Below are 12,111 nucleotides of genomic sequence, written 5' to 3'. Positions count from 1 at the left end.
TTGATAGCCTTAGTGTATATATGCATAATTGAGTCAGTCTGCATTTTTTTCACAACCTTAGAACACATATAAGCATGATTAAATTACTGCAAAATTTTCTTGGCAGCATTAAAACACTTATACGCATGATTGAATCCTTATAATTTTTTTTTGACAGGCTTAGCACACATATATGCATGATTGAATCACTGTGAATTTTTTTTGACAACCTTGGAACATATATATGCATGATTAAATGACTATGACATATTTTTGACAACATTAGAATACATATATGCATGATTGAATCACTATGAATTTTTTTTGACAACCTTAGAACATATATATGCCTGATTGAATCACTATAATTTTTTTTACCAAATTAGAACATATATATGCGTGATTGAATCATTATAAATTTTTTTTGACAGCATTAGCACACATGTATGCAAGATTGAATCACTATAATTTTTTTTTACAACCTTAGAACACATATATGAATGATTGAATCTCTATAAATTTTTTTGACAGACCCAAAACACATATATGCTTGATTGAGTCACTATGCATTTTTTTGTAGCATTAGTACACAAATATGCATGATTGAATAACAATGAAAATTTTTTGCCAGCCTTATTACACATATATGCACAATTGAATCACCATGAAGCTTTTTGACATTCTTATAAGACATATATGCTTGATTAAATTAGTACGCATTTTTTTTCAGCCTTAAAACACATATATGCATGAATGAATCACAATGAAATTTTTTTGACAGCCTTAGAACACATATATGTATGATTGAATCACTATGATTTTTTTTGACAAACTTAGAATACATATATGCATGATTGAATCATAATGATTTTTTTTGAACTCTTTAGAACACATATATGCATGATTAAATCACAATGAAAATTTTTTAACAGCCTTAGAACACATATATACATGATTAAATGACTATAATTTTTTTTGACTACCTTAGCACACATATATGCATGATTGAAACACTACAATTTTTTTTTACCGCATAAGAACATATATATGCATGATTCAATCACAATGATATTTTTTTGACAGCCTTAGAACACATATATACAAGATTGAATCACTATGATTTTTTTTTGAGAACTTTAGAATACCTATATGCAAGATTGATATTTTTTTGATAGGCTTAGAATACAGATATGCATGATTTAATCACTATGATTTTTTTTACTACACTTAGAACACATATATGCTTGATTGAATCACTATAATTTTTTTGACAAATTTAGAACACATATCTGCATGATTGAATCTCTACGATTTTTTTTTGCCACCCTTAGAAAACATATATGCATGCTAGAATCTCAATAAAGTTTTTTGACATACTTTGAACACATATATGCATGATTAAATCACTATAAATTTTCTTTCACAACCTTAGAACACATATATTCATGAATGAATCACTATGATTTTTTTTATAGCCTTAGAAGACATATATGTATCATTGAGTCACTATGAAAGTTTTTTGACAACCTTAGAACACATATATGCATGATTGAATCACTACAATTTTTTTTACAGCATTAGAACACATATATGCATGATTGAATCACTATAAGTTTTTTTTGACAATCTTAGTGTATATTCATGATTGAATCACTATGAAATTTTTTTGACTGCCTTAGAACACATATATGGATGATTGAATCTGTATAATTTTTTTTTGATAGCCTTAGAACTTATGAATGCATGATTGAATCACTATAATTTTTTTTGACAACCTTAGACACATATATGCATGATTAAATCAATATAAAATTTTTTAATAGCTTTAGAACACATAGATGCATGATTGAATTACTATAATTTTTTTTTAAGAATCTTAGAACACATATAGGCAGGATTGAATCAATATGAATTTTTTTTGACAGCCTTAGAACACATGTAAGCATGATTAAAACACTATTGAATTTTGTTGACAACCTTAGAACGCATATCTGCATGAGTGAATCACTATACAAAATTTTTGACTGCCTTACAAAACATATGTGCATGATTGAATTACTATAAAATATTTTGATAGCCTTTGAACACATATATGCATGATTAAATCACTACAAATTTTTAACGGCCATAGAACACATGTATACAAGATTATATCACTATAAAATATTTTTGACATCCTTAGAACACATCTATCCATGATTAAATGACTATGAAAGCTGTTTGACATCCTTAGAACACATATATGCTTGATTGAATCACTATGATTTTTTTTGAGAGAATTAGGACACATATATGCATGAACAAATCACTATAATTTTTTTTGACAACCTTAGAACACATAAATGCATGATTGAATCACTATAACTTTTTTTTTGACAGTCTTAGAACACAAATATGCATTATTGAATCACTATGATTTTTTTTTGACAACCTTAGAACACATATATGCATGATTGTATTACTATGAAATTATTTTGACAGCAGTATAACAAATATACGCATGATTGAATCACTATGGAATTTATTTGACAGAATTAGAACACATATATGCAAGATTGAGTCACTATGAATTTTTTTTGACAGCCTTAGAACATATATATGCATGTTTGAATCACTATGATTTTTTTTTGCGTGACTTAGAACACATATATGCATGATAGAATCACTATAATGCTTTTTGACATCCTTAGAAGACATATATTCATGATCAAATCACGACAATTTTTTTTCATATCCTGAGAACACATATATGTTTGATTGAATCACTATGAATATCCTTAGAAGACATAGACGCATGATTGAGTCACTATGAAAGTTTTTTGACAGCCTTAGAACACATATATGCATGATTAAATCACTACAAATTTTTTTTGACAGCATTAGAACACAATATGCTTGATTCAATGACTATAATTTTTTTTGACAGCCTTAGAACACTTATATGAAAGATTGAATAACTATGATTTTTTTTAAAGCATTAGAACACATATATGCATGATTGAATCACTATAAGTTTTTTTGACAAACTTAGAACACATATATAATTGATTGAATAACTATGAATTTTTTTGACAGCCTTAGAACACATATGCATGATTGAATCACTATGTAATTTTTTTGATAGCTTTAGAACACATATATGCAAGATTGAATCACTATGAATTTTTTTTGACAACCTTAGACACATATATGATTGATTAAATCACTATAAATCTTTTTAACAACCTTAGAACAGATATATACAAGTTTGAATTACTATAAAGTTTTTTTAACAACCCTAGAACACATATATGGAGGATTGAATCAATATGAATTTTTTTGTCAGTGTTAGAAAACATATATGTATGATTAGATCACTATGATTTTTTTTGGACAACCTTAGACACACATATGCATGATTAATTAACTATTTTTTTTTTAGCATCCTTAGAACACATATATAAATGATTGAATTACAATGAATTTTTTTTGCTAGCCATAGAACACAAATATGGATGATTGAGTCACAATAATTTTTTTTTGACAGCATTAAAACACATATATGCATGATTGAATCAATATGATTTTTTTTGACAGCCTTCAAACATATATATGCATGATTAAATCACTATGATTTTTTTTGACAACCTCAGACACATATATACATGATTAAATCACTATAATTTTTTTTACAACATTAGGACACATATATGCATGATTTAATCACTATGATTTTTTTTATAGGCAAAGAAGACATAGATGCATGATTGTGTCACTATGAAAGTTTTTTGACAGCCTTAGAACACATATATGTATGATTAAAACACTACAATTTTTTTTTACTGCATTAGAACAAATATGTGCATGATTGAATGATTATAAATTTTTTTGACAGCTGTAGAACACTTATATGCTTGATTGAATCACTATGATTTTTTTTGCAAGCATTAGAACACATATATGCATTATTGAATCACTATAAGTTTTTTTTGACAACCTTAGAACATCTATATACATGATTGAATCACTATAAAGATTTTTTGGCAGCCTTAGAACACATATATGCATGATTGAATCACTATGAAATTTTTTTGAAAGCCTTAGAACACATATATGCATGATTGGAATCACTATTAATTTTTTTTGACAACCTTAGACAAATATATGCGTGATTAAATCACTATAATTTTTTTTTAACAACCTTAGAACACATATATGCAATATTGAATCACTATAAATTTTTTTTGACAGCCTTAGAACATACACACGATTGAATCACTATAAGAAATTGTTGACAACATTAGAAAATATATGCATGATTGAATCACTATAAATTTTTTTTGACAACCTTAGAACACATATCTATAGGATTAAATCACCATGAAATATTTTTGACAGCCTTAGAACACATATATGCAAGATTGAATCACAATGAAATTTTCTTGACAGCCTTAGAACACATATATACATGATGGAATCACTATGATTTTTTTTTACAGCATTAGAACATATACAAGCAATATTGCATCACTATAATTTTTTTGATAGCCTTAGAACACATATATGAATGATTGAGTCACTCTGAATTTTTTTTGACATCATTAGAACTTATATATGTATGATTGAATCATTAAATGTGTTTTTGATAGCCTTAGAACACATATATGCATGAATGAGTAACTATGATTTTTTTTTGACAACCTTAATATATGCATATTTGAATCACTAAGAAATTTTTTCGCCAGCCATAGAACACATATAGGCATGATAGAATCACTATAAAGTTTTTTGACATCCTTAGAACACATATATATACATTATTAAATCATTATGAAAATTTTTCAGAGCCTTACAACACATATATGTATGATTGAGTCACTATGAATTTTTTTGACATCCTTAGAACACATATATGCATGATTGAATCACTATGATTTTTTTTTGACAAACTTAAAACACATATATGCCTGATTGAATCATAATGATTTTTTTTATAGCCTTAGAACACATATATGCAAGATTGAATCACCTTGAAAGTTTTTTTAACAACCTTAGAACACATATATGCATGATTAAATGACTATAATTTTTTTTGACAACCTTAGAACACATATTTGCATTATTTAATCATTATAAATTTTTTTTGACAACCTTAGAACACACATGCATGATTGAAACACTTTGATTTTTTTCTGACAACATCAGAACACATATATTTATGATTGAATCAATATAACATTTTTTTGATAGTATTAGAACATATATATGCATGATTGAATCACTATAATTTTTTTTTGACAACCTTAAAACACATATATGCATGATTGAAATCCTATAATTTTTTTTGACAACCTTAGAATGCATATAAGCATGATTGAATCACTGTTTTTTTTTTTTGATAATCTTAGAACACATATATACACGAGTGAATCATTATGATTTTTTTTGACAGCCTTAGAACATATATATGCATGGTTGAATCACTATGAAATTTTTTTGATAGCCTTAGAACACAAATATGCATGATTGAATCACTACAAATTTTTTTTGGCAACCTTAGAACACATATATGCCTGATTGAATCACTATGATTTTTTTTAACAACATTAGAACACATATATGCATGATTGAGTCAATATGAATTTTTTTTGACAGTCTTATAACCCATATGCATGACTGAATCACTATGATTTTTTTGGCAGCCTTAGAACACATATATGCATGATTGAATCACGATTATATTTTTTTGACAACCTTATAGAATACATATATGCATGATTGAATCACAAAGAAATTTTTTCGACAGCATTATAACACATATATTCGTGATTGAATCACTATAATTTTTTTTGACAACCTTAGAACATATAAATGCATGATTGAATCACTATACAATTTTTTTGATAGCCTTAGATCACATATATGCTTGCTTGAATCACTAAGAAATTTGTTTGACAACCTTACAACACAATATATCCATGATTGTATCACTATGATTTTTTTTGACAGATTTTGAACAAATATATGCATGATTGAATCACAAGAAATCCTTTTTGACAACCTTAGAACACATATATGCAAGATTGAATCACTATAATTTTTTTTTAACAATCTCAAAACACATATATGAAAGATTGAATCACTATGAATTTTTTTTGGCAGCCTTATAACACATGTATGTATGATTGAATCATAGTGAAATATTTTGATAGCCTTAGAACACATATATGAATGATTGAATCACTATGATTTTTTTTTGACAACCTTATAACAATATGCAAGATTGAATGACTATGATTTTTTTTTTACTTTCTTAAAACTCATATATGCATGAATCATTACAATTTTTTTTGACAACATTAGAACACATATATGCATGATTGAATCACTATAATTTTTTTTTGACAACCTTAGAAAACATAGACGTAAGATTGAATCACTACGAAATTTTTTTGATAGCCTCTGAACAAAAATATTCATAATTGAATCATTATGAAATTTTTTGACAGCCTTAAATCATATTTATGCATGATTGAATCACTATGATTTTTTTTTGACAACCTTAGACACATATATGCATGATTGAATCACCATAAGTTTTTTTTGACAGTCTTAGAACACATATGCATTGTTGAATCACTATGATTTTTTTTTGACAGCCTTAGAATATATATATGCATGATTGAATCACTATAGATTTTTTTTGACAAACTTTGAACACTTATATGCTTGATTCAATCATAATGAAATTTTATTGACAGTCTTAGACTATGAATTTTTTTTGACAACCTTAGAACACATATATGCATGATGGAATCACTATAATATTTTGTTGAACGTATTAAAACATATATATGCATGATCCAATCACTATTATTTTTTTTGACGGCCTTAGAACACATATATGCTTGATTGAATCACAATGAAATTTTTTTGATAGCCTTATAACACATATATGCATGATAGAATCACTATAATTTTTTTTGACAGCATTAGAACACATATATTTATGATTCAATCAATATAAATTTTTTTGACAACCTTAGAACATATATCTGCAGTATTGAATCATCATGATTTTTTTTGGCAACCTTAGAACACATATATGCAAGATTCAATCTCTAAGAATTTTTTTTGACAGCCTTAGAACACATATGCAAGATTGAATCACAATGATTTTTTTTTGACAACCTAAGAACACATATATGTAAGATTGAATCACTATGAATTTTTTTTGACAGCCTTATAACACATATATGCATGATTGAATCACTATGAATTTTTTTTGGCTGCGTTATGACAGATATATGTAGGATAGAATCACTATAAAGTTTTTTGACATCCTTAGAACACATATATGCAAGATTAAATCACTATTAAAATTTTTAACAGCGTTAGAACACATGTGCAGGATTGAATCTCTATGAATTTTTTTTGACAATGTTAGAATACATATATGCATGATTGAATCACTTTAAATTTTTTTTGACAGCATTAGAAAACGTATATGCATGATTAAATGCCTATAATTTTTTTTTGACAATCTTAGAAAACATATATGCATGATTGAATCACTAAAAATTTTTTTTGACAGCCTTAGAACACATATATGCATGATTAAATCACTACGTTTTTTTTTTGACGTCTTTATAACACATATATGTATGATTGAATAACTATGAAATTTTTTTGCCGGCCATAGAACACATATATGCATGATTAAATCACTATGATTTTTTTTATTGCCTTAAAACACATATATGCATGATTGAATCACTATGACTTTTTTTTGACAATGTTAGAAGACATATATACATGATTGCATTAGAATGATTTTTTTTTACAGCCGTAGAACACATATATGCATGATTGAACACAATGACTTTTTTTTTATTGCCTTAGAACATATATATGCATGATTGAGTCACTATGAAATTTTTTCACAGCCTTGTAACACATATATGCATGATTGAATCACTACAAATTTTTTTGACAGCATTAAAATAAATATATGCATGATTGAATCCCTATAATTTTTTTTGACAACCTTAGAACACATATGTATGATTGAATCTCTGTGATTTTTTTCAGACAACCTCAAAAAACATATATTCATGACTGAATCAATATGACATTTTTTTGATAGTGTTAGAACACATATGCATTATTGAATCACAATAATTTTTTTTTGAAAACCTTAAAAAACATAGATGTAAGATTGAATCACTATGAAATTTTTATGATAGCCTTAGAACACAAATATGCATGCTTGAATCACTATGAAATTTTTTGACACCCCTAGAACATATATATGCATGATTGAATCACTATGAATTTTTTTTGACAACCTTAGACACATATATGCATGATTGAATCACCATAAATTTTTTTTGATAGCCTTAGAACACATATATGCATGATTGAATCACTGTGATTATTTTTTGACACCCTTAAAACACATATATACAAGATTGAGTCAGTATGATCTTTTTTTGAGAGCCTTAGAATACATATATGCAAGATTTAATTTTTTTTGACAGCCTTAGTATATATGCGTTATTGAATCACTATGACTTTTTTTGACAGCCTTAGAACACATATATGCATGATTGAATCACTATAGATTTTTGTTGACAAACTTAGAACACTTATCTGCATGATTCAATCATAATAAAATTTTATTGACAGCTTTAGAACACATATATGCATGATTAAATGACTGTAATTTTTCTCACAACCTTAGAACACATATACAGATAATTGATTCAATAAAATTTTGTTGAATGTATTAAAACATACATATGCATGATTCAATCACTATGAAATTTTTTTGACAGCCTTAGTACACATATATGCAGGATTGAATTACTATGAAATTTTTTGGACAACCTTATAACACATATATGCATGATAGAATCACTATAAACTTTTTTTGAAAGCATTGGAATACATATATGGATGATTCAATTAGTATAAATATTTTTTGACAACCTTTGAACACATATCTGCAGTATTGAAACGTCACGAAATTTTTTTTGACAGCCTTAGAACACATATATGCAAGATTTAATCTCTATGATTTTTTTTTTAGAGCCTTAGAACACATATATGCAAGAATGAATCACTATGATTTTTTTTTGACAGCCTTATAACACGTATATGCATGATTGAATCACTATGAATTTTTTTTGGCTGCCTTATAACACATATATGTAGGATATAATCAATATAAAGTTTTTTGACATCCTTAGAACACATATATGCATGATTAAATCACTATGAAATTTTTTAACTGCCTTAGAACACATATGTACAAGATTGAATTACTATTAAATTTTTTTGACAAGCTTAGAACACATACATGCATGATTGAATCACTTTGAGTTTTTTTGAGAGCCTTAGAACTCATATATGCATGATTTAATCATTATGATTTTTTTTGACATTGTTAGAATACATATATGCATGATTGAATCACTTTAATTTTTTTTTGACAGCTTTAGAACACGCATATGCATGATTGAATGACTATAATTTTTTTTTGACAATCTTAGAACACATATAAATGATTGAATTACTATAATTTTAATTTGACAACCTTAGAACACATATATGCATGATTAAATCACTATGATTTTTTTTTGACATCCTTAGAACACATATATGCATGATTGAATAACTATGAATTTTTTTTGCCAGCCATAGAACACATTTATGTGTGATTAAATCACTATGATTTTTTTTGACAGCCTTAGAAAACCTATATGCATGATTGAATCACTATAAATTTTTTTTTGACAACCTTGGAACACATATATGCAAGATTGAATGACTACATTTTTTTTGACAGCCTTATAACACATATATGCCTGATTGAATCACTATGATTTTTTTTTACAACTTTAGAACACATGTATGCGTGATTAAGTCACTATGAAATTTTTTTGACAGGCTTGTAACCCAGATGCATGATTGAATCACAATAAGTGTTTTTTGACAGCGTTAGAACACATATATGCATGATTCTATCACTATGATTTTTTTTGACAGATTTAGAAAAAATATATGCATCATTGAATATATAGAAAACTTTTTTGATAACCTTAGAACACAAATATGTATGGTTGAATCTCTATAAATTTTTTTAACAAACTCAGAACACATATATGATAGATTTAATCACTATAGAATTTTTTTGAGAGCCTTAGGGCACATATATTCATGATTGAATCATTATGAATTTTTTTTGATATGCTTAGAAGACATATTCATGATTGAATTTTTTTTGACAGCCTTAAAATAGATATATGCATGATTGAATCACTATGAATTTTTTTTGACAACGTTAGAAACATATATGCATGATTGATTCACAATAAATTTTTTTTGCGAGCGTTAGAATACATATATGCAAGATTTAATTTTTTTTGACAGCCTTAGAACACATCTACGCATGATTGAATCACTATGATTTTTTTTTTGACAACCTTAAAACACATATATGCATGATTGAATTACTATGATTTTTTTTGACAAACTTAGAACATATATATGCATGATTCAATCTTAATGATTTTTTTTTGACTGCCTTAGAACATATGTATTTATGATTAAATGACTATAAATTTTTTTTGACAAACTTAGAACAGATATATGCATGTTTGAATCACTATAAATTTTTGTTGACCATATTAAAACATATAAATGTATGATTCAATCACTATGAAAATTTTTTGATAGCTTTTGAAGACAAATATGCATGATTGAATCACTATGAATTTTTTTTGACAGCCATAGAACAAATATATACATGATTGAATCACTACAATTTTTTTTGACAGCATGAGAAAAAATATTGGCATGGTTCAATATATATAATTTTTTTTGACATCCTTAGAACACATATATGCATGATTGAGTCACTATTAATTTTTTTTGACAAACTTAGAACGCATATACGCATGATTCAATCATAATGAATTTTTTTTTACAGCCTTAGAACATATATATTTATGATTAAATGACTGTAATTTTTTTTGACAAACTTAGAACAGATATATGCATGTTTGAATCACTATAAATTTTGGTTGACCGTATTGAAACATATATATGTACGATACAATCACTATAAATTTTTTTTGACAGCCTTAGAAGACAAATATGCATGCTTGAATCACTATGAATTTTTTTTGACAGCCTTAGAGCAAATATATACATGATTGAATCACAACAATTTTTTTTGACAACATGAGAACACATATAGGCATGGTTCAATATGTATAATTTTTTTTGACAAACTTATAACACATATCTGGAAGATTGAACCATTATCAATTTATTTTGACAGCGTTAGTACACATATATGCAAGATTGAATCACTATAAATTTTTTTTGATAGCATTAGAACACATATATGTATGATTGAATCACTATGAAAGTTTTTTGATAGCCTTAGAACATATATGCATGATTGAATCACTATGAAATTTTTTTGACAACCTTGGACACACATATATGCGCGATTATACCCCAATAAATTTTTTTTGATAACCTTAGAACACGTATATGCATGATTGAATTACTATGAATTTTTTTTGACAACCTTAGAACACATATATGTAGGATTGAATCACTATGATTTTTTTTGACAACCTTAGGACACATATATGCAAGATTGAATCACCATAAAAAATTTTTGACAGCCTTAGAGTATATTTATTCATGATTGAATCACTAGGATTTTTTTTTTACTGCCTTAGAACACATATATGCATGACTTAATCACTATGAAGTTTTTTTGTAAGAATACATATATGCAAGTTTGGTTTTTTTTCATCGTTAGAACACATATATGCAAGATTGAATCACAATGAAATTTTTTCTACAGCCTTAGAACACATATATATGTATGATTGAATCATTATGGTTTTTTTAAACAAACTTAGAACACATATATGCGTGATTGAATCAAAATGAATTTTTTTTGACAGCCTTAGATCACATATATATATATGTATGATTTAATCACAATAAAAATTTGTTAACAGCCTTAGAAAACATATAGGCACGATTGAATCACTACAATTGTTTTTTTGACCGTATTACAACATACATATGCATGATTCAATAACTATGAACTTTTTTTGAAAGCCT

Source organism: Nuphar pumila, chromosome 3 (genome assembly GCF_984573655.1).
Source record: "Nuphar pumila chromosome 3, dmNupPumi1.hap1.1, whole genome shotgun sequence".
Taxonomy (NCBI): domain Eukaryota; kingdom Viridiplantae; phylum Streptophyta; class Magnoliopsida; order Nymphaeales; family Nymphaeaceae; genus Nuphar; species Nuphar pumila.
The sequence above is the reverse complement of the archived record's forward strand: the minus strand, read 5'-3'. Positions refer to the sequence as shown.